At 42.8% G+C, this 23,202-nt stretch overlaps 2 long non-coding RNA genes across 2 annotated transcripts; both read left to right on the forward strand.

Moving 5' to 3' along the window:
• The first annotated feature begins 414 nt into the window (after positions 1 to 414).
• LOC306670361 lies at positions 415 to 9,456 on the forward strand. The gene is made up of 3 exons (XR_013766388.1): positions 415 to 600; positions 2,087 to 2,152; positions 8,760 to 9,456. It is a non-coding gene; the product is annotated as an uncharacterized lncRNA (long non-coding RNA).
• A 641-nt stretch (positions 9,457 to 10,097) lies between these two features.
• Positions 10,098 to 12,179, forward strand: LOC306670785. Its single transcript, XR_013766499.1, has 3 exons — positions 10,098 to 10,448; positions 10,802 to 10,910; positions 11,954 to 12,179. It is a non-coding gene; the product is annotated as an uncharacterized lncRNA (long non-coding RNA).
• The last annotated feature ends 11,023 nt before the right edge of the window (positions 12,180 to 23,202 follow it).

The raw sequence follows: 23,202 nt of genomic DNA on the forward strand, positions 1-23,202 counted from the left end.
GTCATCCAGATTACCTCCTTCTAGCCTGTCACCCAGTCTTATCGTCATGATGGCCCTTTCCACAAATGGACATTCTCCTGCTTGTGTATTGGTCTTTGACATAAACCTGTGGCAGGTCCTGAGACCACAGCGTTGTCACTCTGTGAGCAAGTTCCTGGCGGGTCTTGTTTACTGCAGTGTCCCTGGTCCTAGAACTGTGCCTGGCACAGAGTACAGGTTTCAAGTTACTGAATAAATGAGCATCACATGGAGCCCGCTCCTTCCCACCTGTACCCTCAGCTCACTGGCTTTAATGTGAACTGGTTTTCTGCCAAGACCGGATTAGCTGCATTTTGTAACTTCTTATCAGATGGGAACTTGTGGATTCCCAAAAGGGTGTTGTTGGTAGAAGACTTCTGCTGACACTCTCAGGACCTGTCAAAGGCGAGGTTGGAGCCTGGAGTCTCTCCCTTCCTGCTCGAGGAAGAGCCAATCGGTCATGCTTCCTCCTCCCGGCTCAGCCAATCTAGAAAGACTATTATTGAAGGGAAATGAAGAGCCCGGGCTTGAACCTAGGATGGGGATGCTTCTCGCAGAGACTTCTGGCATCACTTGCTCTTAGTAAGTGGGCAGAGGGGAAAAGAGATTAAATAAGGTCCTTTTCCTTCTGTGGATGGAGAATAAGGCTGTGGGTGCTATTTGCGCCTCCCCTGCTTTTAAATGACTTAAAGAAGCAAATCTCTACTTATCCCTTCAATCCATTTTGGCTTTGATCTTTGTCCCTTGCAATCCATCTTGTGCTTTATAGTCAGAATGAGCTTGAAGATAAATTTCTCTCTGCTTTGAGTATTTTCTATTTTGACTTATTTTGGGGTTGACTCTACCTCTGTCCAGCTGCATCTGCTCCAACAGGTGGACTATAGCTATTTTGAATTCTTTTAACTTATTTCTATTATTTGGGCTTTTCCTCTTTATTTTCATTTACATTTTCCTGGCCCTGAATATTGAGTAATTTTTTTTTATTGTGTGTTGGTTATGGTATACAACAGGACCAGAGAGGTTTCAGGTGATATCATCAATTAGCAAGGATTTTATTAGATACAGAGGGCAAAAATGCTATTGCCTCAATCCAATCAGAGACCTGCATGGAAGACTAGCTGTAGTTTTGGTAAGATGCAGCCATCTTTAGGCTGTTCTTGTTGCTTTCTCAAAATCATCCTGAAGTCTTGGTTAGGACCCAATGACTGCATCTCCTCAGCCCTGAGAGTTTCCCCTTTGGAAGGTGAATCACAAGAGCAACCAGCATGGCTTGCAGGTTAAATTGTGCCCACTGCCTGTTTATTTTATTTATTTATTTTTTTACTGATCCACAGCTAAGAATTATTTTTTACATATGAACATTTATAATCTGTTTGATGTTGGGAAATAGTAACTTTGAGTCCCTATTAAGTGAAATGTTATCTTGCCTCCAAAGTACATCTCTATTACCAAAAAAAAAAAAAAAAAGGTATTTTGAATTTGGTCAAATGGAGAATTTAGTGGAAATTTGTTTTCTCTATAGTTATTTAGGTACCTTTATGATGTACTCAGTTCTGCCTTTTCCTTTGAGGCCTGAAATATTTATTATTGGACCCGTTACCAGGAAAGCTTGTTGATGTCTGGTGTATGAGCTAGGATCTGATCAGAGAAGCACAAACCTAAGAATGACATTCAGTGTCAGGCCTGAAGTTACTGCAGATCGACAGAATAACTGGTGCCTCCGTCCACTCTCCAAATATCACTCAAGTTTATCCTGTGACTTTGCTCAACAGAGGGGTACCAAACAGGGAAGGGGATCCTGGGAAAGACACTTCCAAGTTAGCAGAGTTAACCCGGTTAGCACTGTCTAAAATCTGGCGAATGTCCTCAGAGGTACTGCTGTGTGTGCTTCTCACAGGCCCCTTCCCTGTGATGAAGGAGGAGGCTGCATTCCGTCTGTCCTGATGCTCAACCCCTGCGCTGCCCAGGGAGATGCCACCTCTGCCTTCAGGGCTCCTCTGCTTTCTTATCCATGGAGCCATCCCTGTGAGATTTGATGAGCTTTCTTTGTTTCTCTTTTCCCACTCAGTAGCCCCTGCCTGGGCCAAGCCTGACCACCAGCCTGCGTCCTGAATGGGCAAGAGTTCCAAGGGAGGTAAGAGCCGACCCCTGCCAGGGGGTGCTCCTTTTTGGCTGCAGTTTTAGTTCATGTTGACCTCATTGCTTCCACAGCTCTATTACATCTTTTGGAAAACGTGATTTTGTTTCCCCGTTTATCCTTTCTTCCTAGTTGTGCATTGCTCGTCACAACTTTCTATATCCTGCGTGGGTACAGAAGTCTGTCTCAGGTAAATCTGGTCAGGTTGCTGTCCTGCTCAGATTGCACTTTCCCACTGGCCTCTGCACCCATGGCTCCCCATGATCTCTGCCTGCCTATTCAGCCTCATCCCCTGTTCCTTCCCTGTTACCATCTCAGGCAAGATCTTGTTGCCCACACCCCGCTAAACATGGCATATGCTCTCTGGCCTGGATGATTTTACCTTTCAGAATATTTTAGACTGGATTAACGTGACCTGATTTTTCATCTAACAAACATCCTACTAATCTTTCACATTCCAACCGGAATGCTGTGTTCTCTGCCTCAGGCTTGGGTACCCCATTTCCTGAGCTTCCCTACTCCCTTTTACTCCTGTCCATGAAGATGTCTATCGATTTCCTGTCTGTGTGCTCCCCAAGAAGGGACTGGGCCCCATTCATGTTTTTACCCAGCCCCAGGGCCTCACCTGACATCAACTAGAAAGAGAGAGAATGAAAGCAGAAAGACAGCAGAAAGAAAAGAAGGCATACAGCAACAGAGAAAGAAGGAACCACAGAGGGAACATGCGGGGGCCCAGCTTAAACGCGTTCTAGTTGAATCTGAGGTCACCATAATGGGAATTGGTTCCAGTTCCAGTCCTATTCACCAGCAGTCTCCCTCTTCTCTAGAGCCAGGGCCAGGTCACAGTTGCTATTTGCAGATGGAGTCTGCTCCAGGACGCTGTGCTCTGCTTCTTTTCTGTGAGCAACCTGCCTTGGTGGCCCCTAGGTGCTTTATTTGGAGTAGCTGGGCAAGCTGGGGCTTGCTCTTGGGCTGGAAACTTCGGCAAATATGTGTGAATCCCAGAATGGAAGGGCCATGGCTTGCTGGCGAGGTGGGGCCTGGCAGGAGTTTCTGAGCTCCTTCTGAGAGAGACAGAGCAGGATCTGTCAGTCCTCCAGAAGCGGAACTGAATCAGTGTGAATCTCCTCTCACATACTGGTTTCCAAGGATCATGGGTTCCATGCCTCACTGGGGTCTACATTCCTTTTCAGAGCCTTTATATGGAATGCGTTAGGACATAGATCTGCAGCCCTGGAGTAGCAAACAAAATCAAACAAAAACAACCTGCGGGAGACTGGGGATCCTTCAGTCCTTTTGGATCCACTGTGAGATCTAAATGTGTAGGGTCTCAATATGGCCGGGATTTATGTTCAAGGTTGTTGACCCCCTTCCTCTTCACTTTCTAAGACTCCGACACTTATTCTAGTGGACCTGTACCTGGGCCTGAATGCAATGGGCAGCTCACACAGCCACATTTGGGTGGCTGTCACTACCCTGGAGGGTTTGGTGGGACTAACTCAGGTCAAGCAGGGAGAGATGTGAATTTCTTGTTTTCTTTGATTATAATTTTGATTCGGGGCCTTATAATTTGTGGCACATAAAGTGACTTCTTTAGTGAAAAATTCCAAGAATTAATTACAAACCAAGAAAATTTGAACTGGAAAAACTAGAGGCCACCAGCACTAACCCTCTATTCCACACATGGAGAACTCAGAGGGGTTCAGGGTGTGAGGGAGGTAGCTCAAGGTCGGGGTGAAGGGGAGGAGTGCACAGGTGTTGGAGGGGAGAGGACAGAACCAAGCGCTGGCTATTTTAGCGTGTTGAACCCAAGTTCCCTTAACATTTCTAGTCCACATTTTTCTAGTACATCATGAAAAACTTGGTATGGTAATGGACGTTCTTAGTCCAGGCCTAATTAGGAATTGAATAGGTGGGGCTGATTGAACTTTAAGGTCCTTCCTAGATCTTTAGGCCTAAAATAAGACTATAATCTCAGATCTTCATTGCTTGGGGCAAGTCATTTTACCTATACAGGCCTCAGTTTCTCCTCCAAAATGGGTGAGTGTGGACTTGGAGAGCCTCCAGATGTGAGAGTCTGAGAAGACATGTCTTGGTAGTGGACTATTAGCTACAGGGCGGGGACAGAGCAAGGAAGCAACTATGGGGTCCTGAAAATGAGGGCCTTGTTTTAAGACTGGGTCTAGGCTCTTTTCATACCTCACCCTTGGTCCCATCCTGCTTAACTGTCCCCTTGATGACATTCTGAAAATTCACTTTGAAGCCTGTGTGTTAGTTTCCTAGGGCTGTCGTAACAAGGTAACAAGAACAATAAACTTTATGGCTTGAAACAATAGAAATTTATCCTCTTACAGTTCTGGAGGCCAGGAGTCTGAAATCAAGTGTTTCCTCTGGAAGCTCTGAGGGAGAATCTCTTTCCTGCATCTCTCCCAGCTTCTGGTGTCTCCAGCAGTCCTTGGTGTTCCTTGGCTGGTAGACACAGCACTCCATTCTGCTCCCCTGTCTTCACATGACCTTCCCTTCTGTGTGTGTCTTTGCTCAAATATCTTACTTTTCTCTTAAAAAGACACCAGTCATTGGATTTAGGGTCTACCTTAAATGTAGGACAAGCTCATCCTGAGATTCTTAATTGCATCTGTAAAGACCCTATTTCCAAATAAGGTCCCATTCATAGGTACTAGGAATTGAGACTTAAACCTATGTTTTTTGGAGGACACTATTCAACCACTGCAGTCCAAATTCCATTATTCGTTCAATCAAATTTATCAACTGCTGACAGTGTGCTAGGCCTGCCTTGGGCTCCTATGAAGGAAGGGCAGTCCTTAGGATGGAGGTAGACATAGAAGTAGGCAATTCCTGAGACACACAGATTTTCAGGAGTTCAGAAGTGGGATAACCAATCCAACGAGGGCAAACAAGAAAGGTCTGATACAAAACTGACTTAGGCCACCAGGAGCACAAAGGACAGGGACCAGAGGGTTGGACACTCCTGACTGAGTGGGCAGCACGAGCAACTGGATGAACAAAGGCAAGAGGAGGTAAGAGACCCCTGCCCGCCCCTGCTTTGACCTCAGGCGTCCTCTTGCTCACTGACATTTTGTCTGAGTCAGTTCTCTTAGTTCCGTGACTACTGTCCCTTCTTGCTCTTCCTCCTGCAGTGAGAGAGAATTTGCATCAGCTGTTAGGCACAGACTTGACCTTCAGGTGGAACCGTGGTGTTGCCGAGCAATACAGGCTTCTCTGTAGCTGGATAAATACATCCCTCCCTGGTAGAGAGGACCTATTTGCATATTTTCATCTTTTTCTTTCCTTGGGGGACACAAGTTAATGATGTTCATTGAGATGACCTGGAATAGACTTCTCAATCTTCCTTTCATTCTGGTGTGGGGTACTACTGAAAGTCCTCTGAGAAGCTGCTGCCAAGGTCAAATCTTCCTGGCACATGGAAGGGGCTGTTCAGATCTGCCTGCTCCATGTATATTCCCAAGGGCTCAAGAGCCTTTGCTGGCCCATGCAAGAATGCAAATTTGAACCTAGGGAGGAAGAGAGGTTAACCTAGGGCAGCCACTAATCCTAAAATGGCAAATAAGCAACACCTATAACACCATGGTCCCAGGGGCTCAGGGCTCAGACATTGCAAATCAATCCTGGCACTCTTGCTTGCTGAGCTAAGCTCTGGCCACAGTCCTTCTCAAATGAGCACTCTAGGTAGCCCCTACCCATCAATCATAGTTGGCAGCAGAAATGAAATCCATTCGCCATCCTTGCATTAATCTTTTATCAGAGATTAATTTGTCCAATTAGTCAGGGATTTCCAACAACAATAAAGCTTTGCCTGGCAGAGACCAGAGTCCCAAGGGAATGGGCTACAGGAGTTGGGGAGCGTGGTGTTCATTATCTTGATGGGTCATTGAGGGAAATGAGCAGGAAATCTAGAGATTTACAGGCTCTGTGTGACAGAACTGGTCATAGAGGGCCCTGTCAGTCTGGCCTCTACGGGCTGGGAAAGGCCCTCATCTTTCCCTGTGGTGCAGAGTTGAGTCTAGCTGGTTGAAAAGTATGTGTTCTTTAGCTCAGTACAGCATAAAACACAATTTTGGCACATAGATCTCATTTTGCAAATCTTGTTTCCAGATTACCACTTTGTTTCTATTGCATAGGTATCAATTATTAAATAGTTTTATCCTTTGAAATTTCAGGACATTTTCCCAAGGTGTGTCCAGAGAGGGTGTACAGGAGGCACATGCTACTTTCCCCATATGATAAGGTTTAAGAGTGCTGAACCTTGACCGTGAAGGGATGGCCAGTTGGGACGATTGAGGACAGGGTTGGGGATAGCCCTGTGTGTGTATCTGTATGTTGGGGGAACAGCACATCATAGGTGCTTGGCTGTATTCGTGTGTGTCTGGAATACTAGTTTTGGAGGAAGAGTATTTCATGAGAGATTGAGGAAGATGGACCCAGGCAGAAGATTCAGGAGAAAACCTCTGTCTTCATAGAGTTGTCACTAGGAATTGCCCCCAATTCAGAGTCCTATGAACTTTTCAGTGGAGACCAGGTTAGCTTTGGGTGCAGGAGCAACCTGGCTTTGGTACCAGGACACAGAGTTTCCCATAGGAGAAAGGCAGGGGCAGAGGAACTTCCTTTATGTGTCAGCACAGTGTGGCTTCAATCCTCTTGGGCTCTAGATGTGACAGCCTCATTTTGGCCACTTCAGAACTCCAGAGCACGAGTCATTGCTGTGATGCTGGAGGAGGTGCATGGTGAGAGACTGCACCTGGACACTGGGGCACGTGGACATAGCCAAGCAGATGGACCCAGAAAATAAGGAACGGAAGAGGAATTCAGTGATGGTGGCTGTGTCATGGGACATGTTCACATGAGAGACATCTGGGGGCTCTCAGAAACAACTGGGTGAGGGTGGAGGGTCAAAGACACTCATCAGAGAGTGGCAAATATTTGTTCTGGTATCTTCCCCACTCACTGGACTTACCCTCTTTGAGGACAGCGACTATACCTAGAATAGGTCTTACGTAAGGTCTTCTTGAGTTGACAAATAAACATTTGTGCTGTGCAGTACTTGTTCATAAATATCCTTCCGGTGAAACTTTGCATCCTCCTGGGAATAAGATACATCTCTCCTCTTTTAGAGAATAATGGAAGAAATCCAGACTTTGGGGCCGACAGAATCATTAGCAGTTATTGCCTATGTTGTTGAATTGGAGTCACTTAACATCTTGACTAAGAAAATTAAGAAATTCAGAATGCACCTGGAAGTAATGGGATAGGGTAGTGATCCGATGACAGCAGAGACATGAATAATCTGTGATTATGCAGCTAGTTAGGTTTGGGCATGGATTTGAATATAAGGTCTTTCTGTCTGAATTGTTTTGTATCCCCCCTTTTGAAGCCCCTGCCCTGGCTTCCCCATGATTCTGAGAATGTTTGGCAAGAAGCGGGGACAATGCCCAAAGGAATATGGCCAGTGGTATGAGGAGGTGTGAGACTGGATGGAGGGCGGGGGGACCTGTGCTCAGTCCCTAGCTGGGCTGGCACCTTATCTGGGCAGACATTCTGTAGCCCAGCATCTTCGAAGGGTGCCCCAAGGCCCAGGGCTGTGTCTAGGTTCCAGAATATTCCTCACCACCTCTCAGTCTCAGTGCATGGGGCCCGCTGCTGTTGGTGTCAAGGACCCAGGAAGGTCAAGCTGTAGGTCTGAGGCTAACCAGGACAATGGCTGGCTGGTGTTTCCCTGTGAGTTTTTAAAAACCTCAGTTGTGTTATTTGTTCAAAATAGAGTTCTGCAGAAACCCAGGCGAGGGCAAGTGCTCTTCCAATGAGAACACACCCACTCTTGACCCAGGTCCACAGCTCACTGCGAGAAGCCCCCGCTTTGACAGAATCTCTTGGAACAAGTGGAAATCATTTTTGCCTTCAAAAAAGTACTTTTGTGAAAAGAACACAAATTAGTTTAATAATTCAAAGAACGCAATTCAGCTTCTGCTTATGGTGAACGACAGTTGTTCCAGGCCTCACTTCTCCCCACCATAGCTACCATATCCTAGAGAATCCTATCATCTGCTGCTTCTATTTATCACTGTATTTCTCAATGACATAATTGCACATCCGTTTCTTAATTTTTCACTTGATGTAGCTTTTTACACACACACACACACACACACACACACACACACACACACACACACACCACTCTTCTTTCAGTCTAGCTCACATAATTTGATTAAATAAATATTCAGTGTTTAAGATAGTAATACTATAAATAGAATTGACAACTAAGCAACCTATTATTCAACAATTTTATTTTCATTATTGTTTATTGTTTTCCAGGAGTGCTGGGAAATGGGGATAATTGCCTCATTTTTCATGTACTTCAACATCATGTCTCTATCACTAAACTCTTCTTCCAAACCCAGCAAGTGACCAGTTTCACATTTTCCTGGGGACACCTGGATCCTTCCATCCTTCCTGGTTTCTCCCCAGGCCTTCTGCACATGGGTGACTGTCATTTGTGACCCTGCTTCACTGTCATCTCAGGAACTGGTCTGTGTGTGTCCTGGATCTCCTCTCTCTGCCTTTTTCTTAGATTATTTCCTTGTTTGGTGACCTGGCTTCCTGGGGCTCCTCAAGAAAGGATGCATGGTGTTGAGACCTTGAATATTTGACAATGTCTTTACCGGCACCTGATTAATAAGTTGACTATGGAGCTGCCAGGTAAACACCATTTTTCCTTGTCTTTCTGAAGGCTCTGCACCATTTCTAACTGTTAGCAGTTTCTTTTTGGAGAGGTCTGATGCTATGCTCATTTCTGATCATTTATATGTGATTTTTTTGTTTCTTTCTGGAAACTTTTGTCTCAGGTTCTAAAATTTCACAATCATGTGCTTTGGTGAGGGTAGGTTTTACTTTCATCTGTTTGTTTTGCTGGGCCTTGGATGAGCCCTTTTGATCCAGAAATTGTCACCCTCAGTCCTGGGAAGTGTCTTTATATTCTTTCTTTGACAATAACTACTCCCTTTCCTGTTTTATCTTTCTGGAACTTCTGATGTTAGATTCCAGAACATGAATGAATTATTTTTCACCAGTTCTTCCAAATTCTCATTTTTTTTTTTAAGAACTACCTTCTGAGAAATTTCTTTATCATTTAATTGAATTTTAAATTTTTTATTATTTTTTATGAATTTCATAAAACAAGTTTTCTCTTCTGTTCTTAAAAATAATCTTATAGTTTTGTTTGTGAAATGTTTTCTCTTACCCAATATATATATATATATTTTTTTTTTTTTTTTTTTTTTTAAATTTTCTTTCTCCCTGGATTCTCTGACTCCTCCAAATTCTTTTTTCCTTTCCCCTTCAGTTTGTTTGTGATTATTTGGTCTGGTCTTGGCTTTTGTCCTTCTGCCTATCTCTGGCTGATGTAACAACAGGTATTATTGGTTATTATAGTTTATTGGTTGTTATAAACTGTAGGTCTTCACCCAAGGGAGGTCAGGAGACATTGGATGTTTTGTGGAGGGAACACCTATTACAGAATGCTTTCACATAGGACAGTTTTCCCAGAGAATGTTCTCTAGTTTCCTGTCTGAATGACAAACCTGGATACCTGGGAGCCACCCGGGCAGGCCCAGAGTGAGGCCTTTCAAAGTGCTGTCTCACCCCACTCACCTCCATCCCTGGCCTTTTCCAGCTCAGGGCTCGTCTGACTCCATTTCTGTGGAGTAAAAATCCTCCAGCACAGGAGTAGGGATTCCATGTCTGTATCAGTCAGGACAGACTTCTGTCACAAACACTACAGAAATCTCAGTGACTTAACAAATGTTTTTCACTCTTGGGGCTGCATGATAGGACAGCGTTCCTCCCGTCCCAAGGTCCTGGTGTGAGCTCCAGGCGCTGGTTCTGTCAGAGCGGCCATTCCCTCCTCTTCCTTGTTGGCTGAGTCCTCGTATTTCCTCCACCATGAAAATTCTGGTACATCCTGACCAGGGTGAGTTGATGGGGTCAGTCTCCTTTCCCTTTGCCAGCCATTGGATTAGGGATGGGTCTGTCACCTGTTCCAGCTATGAGTTAGTTATGGGGGAGGTTGCTGGGATATGTATGGGAAGAGGGTCTGGATGTGACCTCAGGAACTCTAACTCTCATCCTGTGGCCGTCAGAGGAGAGAGCTGCATGCTGAGGTGATTGAGAAGAAGCAGGAAGAAATCTGGGCCCTGGATGGCACCATGGACCTCTGCCTTACCCTGCTGCACAGCCGCCACACCTGGAAGCCCCTTGTCAGGTGAGGCGATAGATTTTCCCTGTTGTCTGGATCCACTGATTTGTTCCTTGTACTATCTGGGCGAATGTCCTCGGGGTTGCAGAATAGGAGGAAGCCCCAGCTCCAGGGCATGGTTATGTGATCAAAGCTGAAACTTGGGGTGTCAGCTAGATGCAGACTTGGTCTGGGGAGTGAGAACTGTCCTGGGCCGTGCAGTCAGAGCCAGACAAGGGACAAGTCAGACAAGGTGGTGAAGTCGTTGAGGCTCCTGCTCCAGAATCCCAATTTCACCATTTACCCCCGGTGTGAGCTTGGTAAACTACTTAAACCATCTAAACCTCGCTTGTAATGTTTTCCTCATTTGTGAATGTCAGTAACTTCTTTCTGGTTATTGGGATTATGAAATGAGATAACACCTGCTAGCAGCTCAGACCTGTGCCTGACACACAACATGCGCTGGTGCTGTCAGGCTGGATCCACCAGGTAGGGAGCAAGCGAGAACGACCTCAAGCTGTGTGTGGGAGGGATGCCGAGTCACAGAACCAGGCTGGAGCTCTGTGGATGCCAGCGGAGAAGAAAGCACATTCTCCCAAAGGCAGCGGGGAGAGGGCTTTTTCACCAATGTGGAAAATCACCAATCTGTAGAAGTCAAGAAATAGCAGATTATATTCAAACAATACATTAGACCAGTAGTTCTCAAATTTGTATTGCAACATTATCACCTGCAGGGCACATCAAACACAGTTTGCTGGGTTCCATCCCAGAGTTTCTAATTGAGTAGGCAGGATGGGCTTGCAAATTTGCATTTCTAACATGTTTCCCAGTAATGCCAGCCCTGCTGGACTGGTGCTATAGTTTGGATCTAGAATCCCCCAAAGGCCCACGTGTTAAAGACTTGATTGCCTGGGTGAAGCTATTTGGAGGTGATAGAAACTTTAATAGGTGGGGCCTACTGGGAGGTCTTTAGATCACTGGAGGTATAGCCTCAAAGGGGACTGTGGAACCCTGGTGTGAGCCAAAATAAACCTTTTCTCTTTATAAGTTGACTATTTCAGGTATTTTGTTGTAGTGAAGGTAAGCTAACACACCTGGGGACCACGGTTTGAGAACCCCAGTGTTAGTGTTAGAGAAGATGGGAGAGAGCAAGACTATGAGGGGGCCATCATTTGAAGTTAGTGTCTTTTTTAAATGTAAAAATTTATTTTATTACGATTTTTTATTATGGGAGATGCAAACATACATGAAAGTGGACAGGAATTTAATGAACCCTCACGCACCTGTCACTCAGCTTAAAAAATAAAAAAAACTAACTCGTGTTCTATCTCGTGTTCAGCTGATGCCTTCTCCATGTGCAACCTTTCTCTCCCCACATCCAACAGCACAGGTCTTAGCCTCCCCTTAGATCTACCCCCAGAGCTCAGAAGGAGGCCACATCTTTGAATTCAGTTGCATACAGAGATGACCATGCAGGCTGATTCTGAACAGTCCAAAATGGACATTTCTCAATTCTCTTTGGCATTCTCAAGCATTACTCACCCCATGCAGCATCCAACTCTTCCTGACCAGGTGCTTAGATGGACAGCTAAGGCCTCAGGTGGCCATAACCACTGTAGTCTTGGGCTTGAAGACTAGTTCTTTGCTGAAGATGTCATACCACTGGCCAGACATTTCACTCAGTCAACTATGGTGCCAGGTTCTGTGCTGGGTTCTGGGAAGACTGCAATGACTAAGACCTACTCTGATGGGAGAGACAAGATGGTAAGCTGGTGACCATAAGGCAACAGGCTAAGTCCCCAGGGACAGCATAGGCAGCAGGAATCATGGGAGCACAGAGGAGGGCACCCCAAGCCTAGCTGGGGAGTCTGGGCATGCAAGTCAGCCTTCCTGACTTCTTCAGGGTGAGGAGGAGAAGCCCTCACCCCTGTGCCAATGGGCTTCCTCTCTGGCTTTCGCAGTTGTCCTGACTTTCCTTGGCTTGTGGTCCCTTCCTGTAACCTGTGTGCATCCTCCTCATCCAGTTGTCAGGACACTCGAGTCCATTCTGCCCTCTAGGCAGAAACTGCAGTTCCTGCTGCTCCTTCTCTTGCACGAGCACACAAGGAGAAGGGGTGCTTGGGTAGTATCGTGTGAGGCCAGTGGGGGGCAGATCAGCTGCTGCAGGATTAATTGGCATCAGAGCTCTCAACCCTGAATTTCCCCACTTGCCACTCCGAGTTATCTGGTGATGAATTGCATTCCTTGTCTTGGTTCATGTGCAGAATCTGATGACTGGGATGGCCTGCTTGTGTGCAGTAGACGCGGGGGAGGACCCATGCACACAGGGATGGGCTGATGCCAGGAAGGGCTTCCTCTCTCTGGAGTGGGGTGAGAGGCAGACAGACCTGGGGTCTCACAATGCACTGCACCCGGCAGCATCTGTGTGATCTCCTGAGGTGCCGGGAGCAAGGCTGCTCTGAGTTTCCCTGTAAAGGGGTCCTGGGTCACATAAAGAAGCCCTGGTACCAGTATCAGACAGGGAGCCCTCCAGGGAGCGGAGGAGAAGCAAGGTCACAACTGACGTTCTTTCCCTTCACAAAAATGTATTTTCAAGCCTTCTGATTACACTAAAGCCCTTTGTTCAAGATCTCTCTTCCCATGACTAGATATAACTCACCAATTTATCATCATCTTTATATTTAATTAAATTGCTGTCTTCTATTTAATATTTTCAATTAAGCTCCTAAAACCAGATCTTTCTTATAGATCTAAGTTTTACATTGTAGGTTCTTTCAAAGGCTTTGTCATGGGAGCCTTTTTTATTACTATTAATCCCCTATAATAAATAACATAAACTCCAATAATGCTACTCCAGATTCTCTCCCCTGACTCCTGTCTCCTTCTGCATTTGTTATTGACTCAATTTATGCTCCTTTAAATCGGTTTCAGCCTGGGTGGCAATACGCTAATTTACTGACTGATCAATTTGAATTTGTTTTATAAGATTCCATTAATTACTGTGTCCAATTCTCTTGCAGTGCCTGGAAACAGTGTGTCCCTTAGCATTTCCCTCCAGCCTCTCTGGTTGTATATTTTCTTGAAAATGGTGCCTCTAGGTTAGGGTTGGTGAGCCTTTGGATGCTCGTGTTGTTACGTGTTTTCTGTCTTATTTTCAGCAAGAAACAGGGAACTGAATCACTCTGTGATCTGGCTCTTCCTGATTCTCTAGGTAGGGCCCCTTCCCCAGAGAATCCCGTAAGAGTTCTAGAGAAGAGGATGTAATATTTGAGGAGGAGGGTGTCATTTCTGAGCGGGGCACATGGGGCCACATGCCTTTCCTATCATGCATAGTTTAGTTTCCTAGTCTGTATATTCTGCAGTACATCCAGTCCCTCCCTGGGGACAAGGTGAATACACAGACTTGAACACACACACCCCCACAGGCCACCAGTGCAGAGGACACCTGTGCTTTGATGGATTTCTTTCTTCTTAATGGATTTCTTTCTTCTTAATCTGAACCCCTCTCCTGGCGCTATCTTCTGAATCCTGCACAAGAGCCCCCAGCCTCTCTTCCACTGTCATTTGAAAGATGATAATTCTGTGCTGCTCTCATGGCCTGATCTCTTTACTCCTGTTCTGTTGGTTGGTTACTAATTTTCTCTGCAACATTCAGGTGCAAGGGGAGGGATGCACTTGACACAGCCAGGGTGCTGGCTAGGTGAGCCCCACACTCCAACAGTGCTGGCCCAATCTGATTGAAAGACAGCCTGGCCAAATCTGTGTCAGGCTTTGCACTCCCCTCTCCTGGCCATGGATATTTGGAAAAGGGGTAGAGATTTATATTACAGCTGGCCTATTGTCTGGAGCAAAACAGAAATGGATCCAGTGATATTTCTTTTTCAAAACAAGCAAAAGGCAGGTTAGTCAGTCATGAGAGTGAAGAGTCAAGTCCATGGCCAGTAACAGCTGGGTGAGGTTGTGTGGGCTACTGCTGAAGTCCCAGGGCCATCTGACTGCAGAAGCTCACTTGACTTCCAACATCTGGCAGGGATTCCTGTCCCCAAGTCCCAAGCACTGTCACGTCCTCTCAGCACCACCCTGCTCTTCCATCCATACAAATGTGAACATGTACACACACACAGGTGTACACACATGTATGTACATATGGTCACACACAGACACCATACACATATATACTTTCAATTAGGTAGCATGCATGATCTTATTTTTCTGGCAAAACAAATACTTTGCCTCAAACAAGCAAGGGCTTACTAAAGATTCATGTAGAAGAAATGATCATGCAAGAGATGATAACGCTGTGCTGGGGCCTCATTCCAACATCTCCTGGGAGAGAGCGTATTTAATGAGAGTTAAGACATAAGGTTGTGGCCAATGACATAGAGTGAGCATATATCTAAGCTGTATGGCTGATTTAAAAGGGAATGAAAAAGGAAATAAGTCTGCTTCCAATTAGGGTCTGAAAAATCCCATACATTGTGAATTAGGAGGCTTCTTTACGATGAAAGGGATTTCGAGGCAGAAGCAAGTGCTTGAAAGCGATTGCTACCCTTAGAAGAGATGATAAGCTAAGATTTGACTCTCATTCACTGCTCCCAACTATGCAAAGGTGATGGTGGCCATTCAGCTTGGATGCCTCCCATGATGGGGAGCCCCTTCCTCTCCCAAAGGAGCCTCTTTAGTTTAGATAGTTGGTCAGGAAATCTGTTGGCTACTGACAAACTTATCTTCAAGAAAAAGCACCCAGGTAATTATTTTTAATTTTTTTTTTTTTTTTATGACTTGGGCGGAGCTGACCCCATCTCCAGTTTTAGTGGAAGCCTGGCAAATCAGCATGTTTCACACCATAGTGCCAAGGGTCGGTTCAAGAATGGGTATATGAGCCAAGCTGTACAGTGACAGCCCTGAGAATTTTTATAGAATTTTTGGGAAGGGGGCTCATTCATTTTCCTGGTTACTCAAGTGATAGGATCTGAGATGGGGGCTGTTAGGGACTGTCTAGTCACTACTGAGGGAGACTGCCTGAGGATGATGTCACGATGCAAAAGACAGCATGGATGATGGAGTGCCTGAAACCTATCTCTAGACTTCATGCCCTGTGAACAAGTAACCTTCACATTTGGCTTAAGTCAATTATGTATGGTTTCTGCTTCTTGTAGTGAGATGGGAAGTGTATAATTATTAGAATTCTATTACTTTTTTTTTTTTTTGTCAGAGTGAATTCCCTACAAACCTCTCTTCATAATCTTTGTTCTGCTCTCTTGGTCACAATGGGAACATTTAGTTTCTCTTTCATAGGATAGCCCTTCTTTAAAGCTTTTCTAGCAGGTTGCAATCTTTACTTTTTTAGACAGGGTGTCACTAGCTTGCCCAAGCTGGCCCCAAATTCCAGGGTTCGGGGGATCCTCCTGTCTCAGCCTCTGGAATAGCTGGAACTACAGATGTGCACCACCACACCCAGCACAAATCTTACTTTTTGTGTATAACGTTTACCCATTGTTTTATCTGTTCTTAGGATAAGGCATCTCTTCCCCTCACCATGAAGGTTCTCTTGCTGTAGACAAACTATGGATTTCCAGTGTTCTTCTCAATGTGGCTCCCACATCAGAGCCTTGGATTCCAAGGGTGGCCTGATTGAACTGAGGTACACAAGGCTACCCTTTCTCTACTAGGATGGACACTATTAATACAGTTTAAGAACACATTCATAATTTTAGAATTTGTGATGAACAGTTGACACACTGAGGTTGTGGTTATATAAAACCATGGACTAGTTTTCACAACAGTTACCAGAAGTCAATGCTGATGTATCCTTCACTTAACAACTAGTTACAGACCCTGCTTGTCTACAACGGCCTTGATCCTTTCCCTGGCTGTGCAACCCCAGGAAAGCTGTTGAATTACCTTGGGATCTTGCTTTTCAAGGTATGGTGCAAGATCCAGAAGCATCAGTCTCATCAGGCAGCGCATTAGGACTTTTAAGCTCTATTCCAAGCCTACAAAATGGTATCTGTATTCCAGCACAATATCTGGGTGACATATGCATATTAAACTACAGGGAAGAATTTCCATGGATATGGCTCCTTTTTTCACTGTGTAGTCAATTTTTAAGACAGTGTCTTGTTGAGACATAAGTCACATACCATCCAGTCATCAATTTAAGTATACAATTTTATGTTTCTTATTATATATATCCACACTTATGCAATCTTACCATCCTCTAATTTTAGACAATTTTTGTCCTCCTTAATACAGATTCTGTACCTATTCATGTCAATCTTTATTCTTCTCCTACCCCCATCCTAGCCCTAAGCAATCACTAATCTATTTTTCTGTCTCCATGTGTATGGCCATTCTGGACATTTCATATAAATGGAGTCATATACTGTATCATCTTTGATGCTTGACTTCTTCCATTTAGCATAATGTTTTCAAGGTTCAACATGTTGTAGCAGGTATAAGTACTTCATTTCCTTTTTATTACCAAATCATATTTCATTGAACAGATGTACCACCTTTGGTTCATCCATTCATCACCTGATGAACATTTGAGTTAACCCTACTTTTTAGCTATTATGAGCAATGTTTCTATGAACATTCATGTCTAAGTTTTTGTATGGATGTATGTTTTCAATTTTCTTGGGCATATTCCTACAGGTAGAATTTCTGGGCCATATAGTAACTCTACCACTTCTCATTCAAGAAACTACCAAACTGTTATCCAAAGTGGCTACAGAATTTTATGTTCCCACCAACAATGTACGAGGGTTCTAATTTCTTCAGTTCTTCACAAACACCATTTTTAAAATGGTGGGTACTAAGTGTGATCTCATGTGGTTTTGATTTGCATTTACCTAGCAATTGAAAATGTTGAGCACCCTTTATTATGTCTATTGCACACTGTATATTTTCTTTGAAGAAATGCCTATTCGAATCTTTTGCCCATTTTGAAATTAGTGTCTTCTTACTATTTGTTATAAGAAGTCTTTATGTATTGTACATGAAAGTCCCATATCAGATATAATATTTGCAAATTTTTTTTCCTATTTCTGTTTCACTTTCTTGATGATGCTTTCTTCTGTGCTTTGAAGAACGAAAGTTTGAAATTCATTGCTCATGCTTTTGATATCAGATCTAAGAATCTATTGCCAAATATTAAGATTTATTATTATATTTTCTTCTAAGCATTTTATAGTTTAAATTTTTATATTTGCATCATCGAACCATTGAGTTATTTTGCATATGGTGTGAGGTAGAGGTCCAACTGCATTTTCTTACAGGTGGAACTCCAATTTTGCCAGCACTAGGTGTCAAAAAGACTATTTTTTCTTCATTAATAGACCCTTGTCAAAAATTGACCATAAATGTAAGAGTTTATTTCTGGACTTGTGGTTCTATCTAATTGAGCTATGTGTTTTGCTCTTATGATAGCACCACGTGGTATTGATTACTGAGGCACTATAATAATTTGGAATTAGGAAATGTGAATCTTCCAATTTTGTTCTTCTTTTTCAAGACTGTTTTGGCTATTCTAGTTTTCTAAAATTTTTCCTTGAATTTTAGAATTGACTAGTTAATTTCTGCAAAAAAATAAAGAAAGAAAAAGCAGTTGAATTTTGATAGGAACTGTATTAAACTCATAGGCTCATTTGGCAAGCATTATCTTCTTTAATATATTAAGTCTTCCAAACAATAAATGTGGTATGTGTTTCCATTTATTTAGAAATTACTGAATTGTTTTTCAAAAATAATTTATAGTTTTCAGCATGCAAATCATTCAAGGGTTGCATTGCTTTTGTTAAATATACACATAAGTGTTTGTTCTTTCTGATGCAATTATAGATAGAATTGTTTTCTTAATTCCAATTTTAGAATGTTCATTGCAGAATAAAAATTCAGTTGACTTTTGTATATTGAGCTTGTATCCTGCCACACTGTCAAATTTGTATATTCATTCTAATAGTGTCTTAGGGGGCTCCTTAGAGTTCTTTATACAAGACCATATCATCTGCCAATAGATTATTATTCTTTTCCAATCTTAATGTCTTTTATTTATTTCTCTTACCTACTTTTATGACCAAAGCCTCCAATATATTTTAAATAAAAGTGATGAGGAAAGATACCCTTACCCTGTTCCTGATCTTTGGGAACAAGATTAGTCCTTCACCATTTAGTATGATGCTAACTGTAGGTTTTTCATGGATTCCCTTTGTCAGATAAAGTCCTGTTCTCTTTCTTATTTTGTTGAGCAGTTTTTCATCATGAGTTGGTATTGATTTTTATTAAATGCCTTTTCTGTGCTTATTAAAATAATCTTATTGTTTCAGTCCTCATTTTTAAAATATGGTATATATATATATATTAATTAATATTGGGATGTTAAACTAATCTTGCATTTTCAGGACAAATCTCACTTATGCATAAATGTATCGTCCTTTCAAAGTGTTGCTAGATTTTGCCAGTTAGTATTTCCTTTCATCTATATTGATGAAGGATATTGAACTGAAGTTTTTTTCTTGTGAGGTCTTCATTTGATTTTGATATCAGGGTGATACTAGCTGTGTCCAATACATTAAAAAGTATTTCCTCCTCTTCTAATTTCTGTAAGAAGTTGTAAAATATTTTGTATTAGTTCTTCTTTGAATATCTGCTAAAGTTTGCCAGTGAATCCCTTTGAGCTTGGACTTCTCTTTATAAAAAGTTTTAAAATTACTCATTTGATTTCTCTCTCTTCCCCCACCCCCTTCCTCTTTTTGGTGCTGAGAATTGAACCCAGAGGCACTTCACTACACAGCAGCCCTGTTTACTTTTTACTCTAAGACAGGATCTTGCTAAATTGCTGAGGCTGACCTCAAACTTGTAATCCTCCTGCCTCAGCTTCCTGAGTTGCTGGGATTACAGGCCTCCACCACTATGCCCTGTTGGCTCTAACCCAATCTCTTTATTCGTTATAGGTTTATGCAAATTTTCTATTTCTTCTTCAGTCAATCTTGGTAACATGTATCTTTCTAGGAATTTGTCCATTTTGCCTACATTATCTAATTTGTTACATACAGTTGTTTAAACTATTTCCTTATAATTCTTTTTACTTCTGTGAAGTTAGTAGTGATATCTTATCTATTATTCCTGACAATAATTTGAGTCATCTCTCTCTTTTATTCTTGGTCAGTCTCACTAAATGTTTGTTTATTTTACTGATCAAAGTACCAGCTTTGGTTTAGTTGATTTCCTCTACTGTTTTTTCTTTTCTATCCTCTTTTATTAATTTCTATTCTAGTTTTAGTTTCTTTATTCTGATTGGTTAGGGTGTAGTTTGTTGATTCTAGGTTATTATTTTTAATTAGGAAAAAAGAGCATAATATTACCTACTTCAAAGTTGCAAAGTTTAAATAAAACTTGCAACTGGCATATAGTAGCTATTCAATAAATGTTAGTTTCTTTATTTGCTCACCTTTGTTGTTTTGGACCCATAAATCCAGCCTGTTGATATCAGTTTTGGTTTTTCTATCAAAGGGCACTAGTCACCCTGCTCAGCTGAGTAGCATCTAAAAATTTGATAAAACACGATTCCAATACCTACATCCAAGATGTGAATGAAAACAGCAGAGGAGGTGAAAGCCAGTGGCATGCTTCAGCAAACTTCCTCCAGATGGACATCGATCCATTAGCCAATGCTCTTTGGGCACAGCGGTTCAGCCATAAATCCACCCAGCTGTCCACATTTGCCCCTGCCAAATGCCCTACTAAAGCTATGTTGACTGTGCCTCTCCCAAATCCCCTCATCCCTGCTGCTGTTGGGCTTGCCCATCTGTCATCTTGCTCCTCCTGCGGTATGAGAGATTGAGTTATTGGCCCCAGTTTTTTAATCCCTCCCTGAATTCACACCCTTGTCATAGCCTGCTTATGAGTGGAGTGTACTTCCCATCTTGCACTTTGAAGTTGTCCATATGATTTGCTTTGGCCAGCCACGGTTGATGCCACTGTGCTAGCTCCAAGCCTTGAGTCATAAGAGACCTCACATGGTTCCAATCACTGGCCTGTACCCCTGCCATGACCTTGACAAGAACATGCCCAGGACAGTCCTCTGGTCCAAAGGAGAAGGACAAAAGTGTGCAACAAAACTAGGCCCACAGCTCTCCAGAATGAAGCAAAGGTGCTCTAACTCACACAGATCCTGGAGAATAAATAATAGCTGTCAAAGGGTTTTGGGCTGGTGGGTTACGTGACATTATTAGAGCAATAACTGACTAACGTACTAGGTAAGATCAACAGGTGTGATAAGGGATGGCAGAAAGCTGAGTCTCTGAATTAGGGGAAAGAGCTTTGGGCTAAGGGTGGTTTTGAGGGAGTCTAATCCTGGTGCCAACTACCCCAGGGTATTTTCCTCACCTCTACCTGGAACAGTAGGAAGGGCCTCTGCACTCCACTCATAAACAGCAGGAGTCCTCTGCTGTTTCTCTGAGGGTGGGACAAGGCTGGTGGGCAATGGCCACATGTACGATGCATTTCCTCCACAAGATCCAGATTTAGACAAAACTCTAAAAGATTCTCTCTGGAAAGTAAGTTGCTACCATAATTTACAGGCCCCACAGCAACCAATGGTATTGCAGTGAAGGGCACTTTACAGGACGTGGCTCAGGTCCTAAGGGCAGAGGGATGTGAAATTTCAGCATCCCTATAGGGTTTAAGCCTTATTTTCTATTCAAGAAAGCCAGAGAGTAAGATTGGTGTTATCCACCAGTACAGGCCTATTCACTGGGAAGCAAATGAGGCTTGGTCTTCAGGTCCCTTACTGCCAGGTCATTGTTAAGACCTCAGGAGAGACCTCAGTAAAGTGTTTACATGGATCTGTGTTTCTGTGGAATTTGCAAAGGTGAGGGGTTAACTGCAAGCTTAAGATCATGGTCACTGTCCATTCTCTTTCCTGCCTGTCAAACTCTTTTTTGTGTGTCAGGAGGCCCTGGAGTAGCCAAGGACTTTTCTGGAAGTTTGAGTTGGGATGTGTTTAGTTTGGGTTTAGCGTGATGTATTTCTGTGATAAATAACTGCCGGCTATGCTAGTATAGGAAAGTCTTCCAGAAATATCCTTACTGCCCACTCTGCAAACTTGCTTAGCATCTTGACATGATGCTTGTCAGTGGCACTCAGCTCTGGAGGTGGGTGGGTAATGCAGGAAAAACAAGACTTGAAATGTACAGATCTATGGTATTCTGTGGGATTTTCTTTCTTTCTTTCTTTCTTTTTTTTTTTTTTTGGTTCACTTTAATTATACATCATAGTGGTATTCATTGTGACATATTTGTACATGTATATAACCTAAGTTGATCAGTGTCATTACCCAGTACCTCCCCTTTCTATCCCCAATCCCCTTCCTCTAATTTACTTGTCTTCCTACTATTTTTTAATCAATGCATTATGATTATGCCTGAAATGGGATTCTTTGTGATACACATAGCACAATTTGATTGATTTCTTTCCCCAGAACTTCCCCTTTCTTCCCTCCCCCTTTCCCTTCCTCTACTCTGGTGATCTCCCAGCTATTTTCATGAGATACCCCCTTCCCCCATTTTCTTCTCTAGTTTCCACATATGTCAGAAAACACTGATCCTTGACTTTCTAAGTCTGGCTTATTTCACTTAGCATGATGTTCTCCAGTTCCATCCATTTAGCAGTAAATGACATCATTTCACTCTTCTTTATGGCTGAATAAAACTCCATTGTGTATATGTACCACCTTTTCTTTATCCATTCATCTGTTGATGGATTCCTAGGCTAGTTTCGTAACTTGGCTATTGTGAATTGGGCCGCTATAAACATTGGTATGCATTTATCACTATGTGTGCTTTAGGATAAATACCAAGGAGTGGTATAGCTGGGTCATATGGTGGTTCCATTCCTAGTCTTTTGAAGAATTTCCATAGTGGTTTACTAATTTGCCATCCCACCAATACATGAGTGTTTCTTTTTCTTTTGGGACAATTTTCCAATTATTAGGCATATAAAATTTTAGGCAATGAATTCAGTTCTCATCAATGTCTAGTCAAAACAGAAGTTCATTTATAAAGGAACATACTTGATAAGGCAGAACATGCAGTTATAATTGCTCCATCTAGCCTTTCTTCCTGTTTTGATGGGAGCCACATAGAGTAGGTTAGAATTCCTGTGCTACAGGTACAGGCCTAGGCAGTATTTCAAACCAAAAGTCCAATTATTTATCATGAAAGAAACTTTATAACCATTTCCTAAACTTGACAACAATCCTAAAAGTGCACATGGCATTGCCAATAATGAGCAATGAAGCTAAAGGAAACTTTCCGAAGCTATCCGTAATTAAGACAACCAGTTGATCTAGAGGAAAGATTAAATTTCCCTCTAGTCTCTCCAGAGAAAATACTAGAAAATATTTTTCATATGGAGACTTAATCAAAAAGTATGTAGCCAAAAACTATAGGAAAAAAAGCCATATGTTTCCAAATTATTTTATTTGTATGGACTTTGGGATATGTATGGATTTGGTACCCTTTTGTAATTTGTAATTGTCATCTTGGTATTTGTCATCAAAATTGTAACTTTGTATGATTTATTTTCTCATCCTAAATAAATATTCATTTTGCACCTAATTTTGTGCAATGGTTTGAATGGCCTCACCAAAACTACTGTTGAATTTTAACCCCCATTGTGAAGTATCAGGAAGTGGGCCTCAAGAAGGTGACTAGGGAGCTGGGGATGTAGCTCAGGGGTGGAGCGCTTGCCTAGCACCTGCGGGGCCCTGGGTTCAAGC

This window comes from Sciurus vulgaris, assembly GCF_902686455.1.
Source record: "Sciurus vulgaris genome assembly, chromosome: 10".
NCBI classification, from domain to species: Eukaryota; Metazoa; Chordata; class Mammalia; order Rodentia; family Sciuridae; genus Sciurus; species Sciurus vulgaris.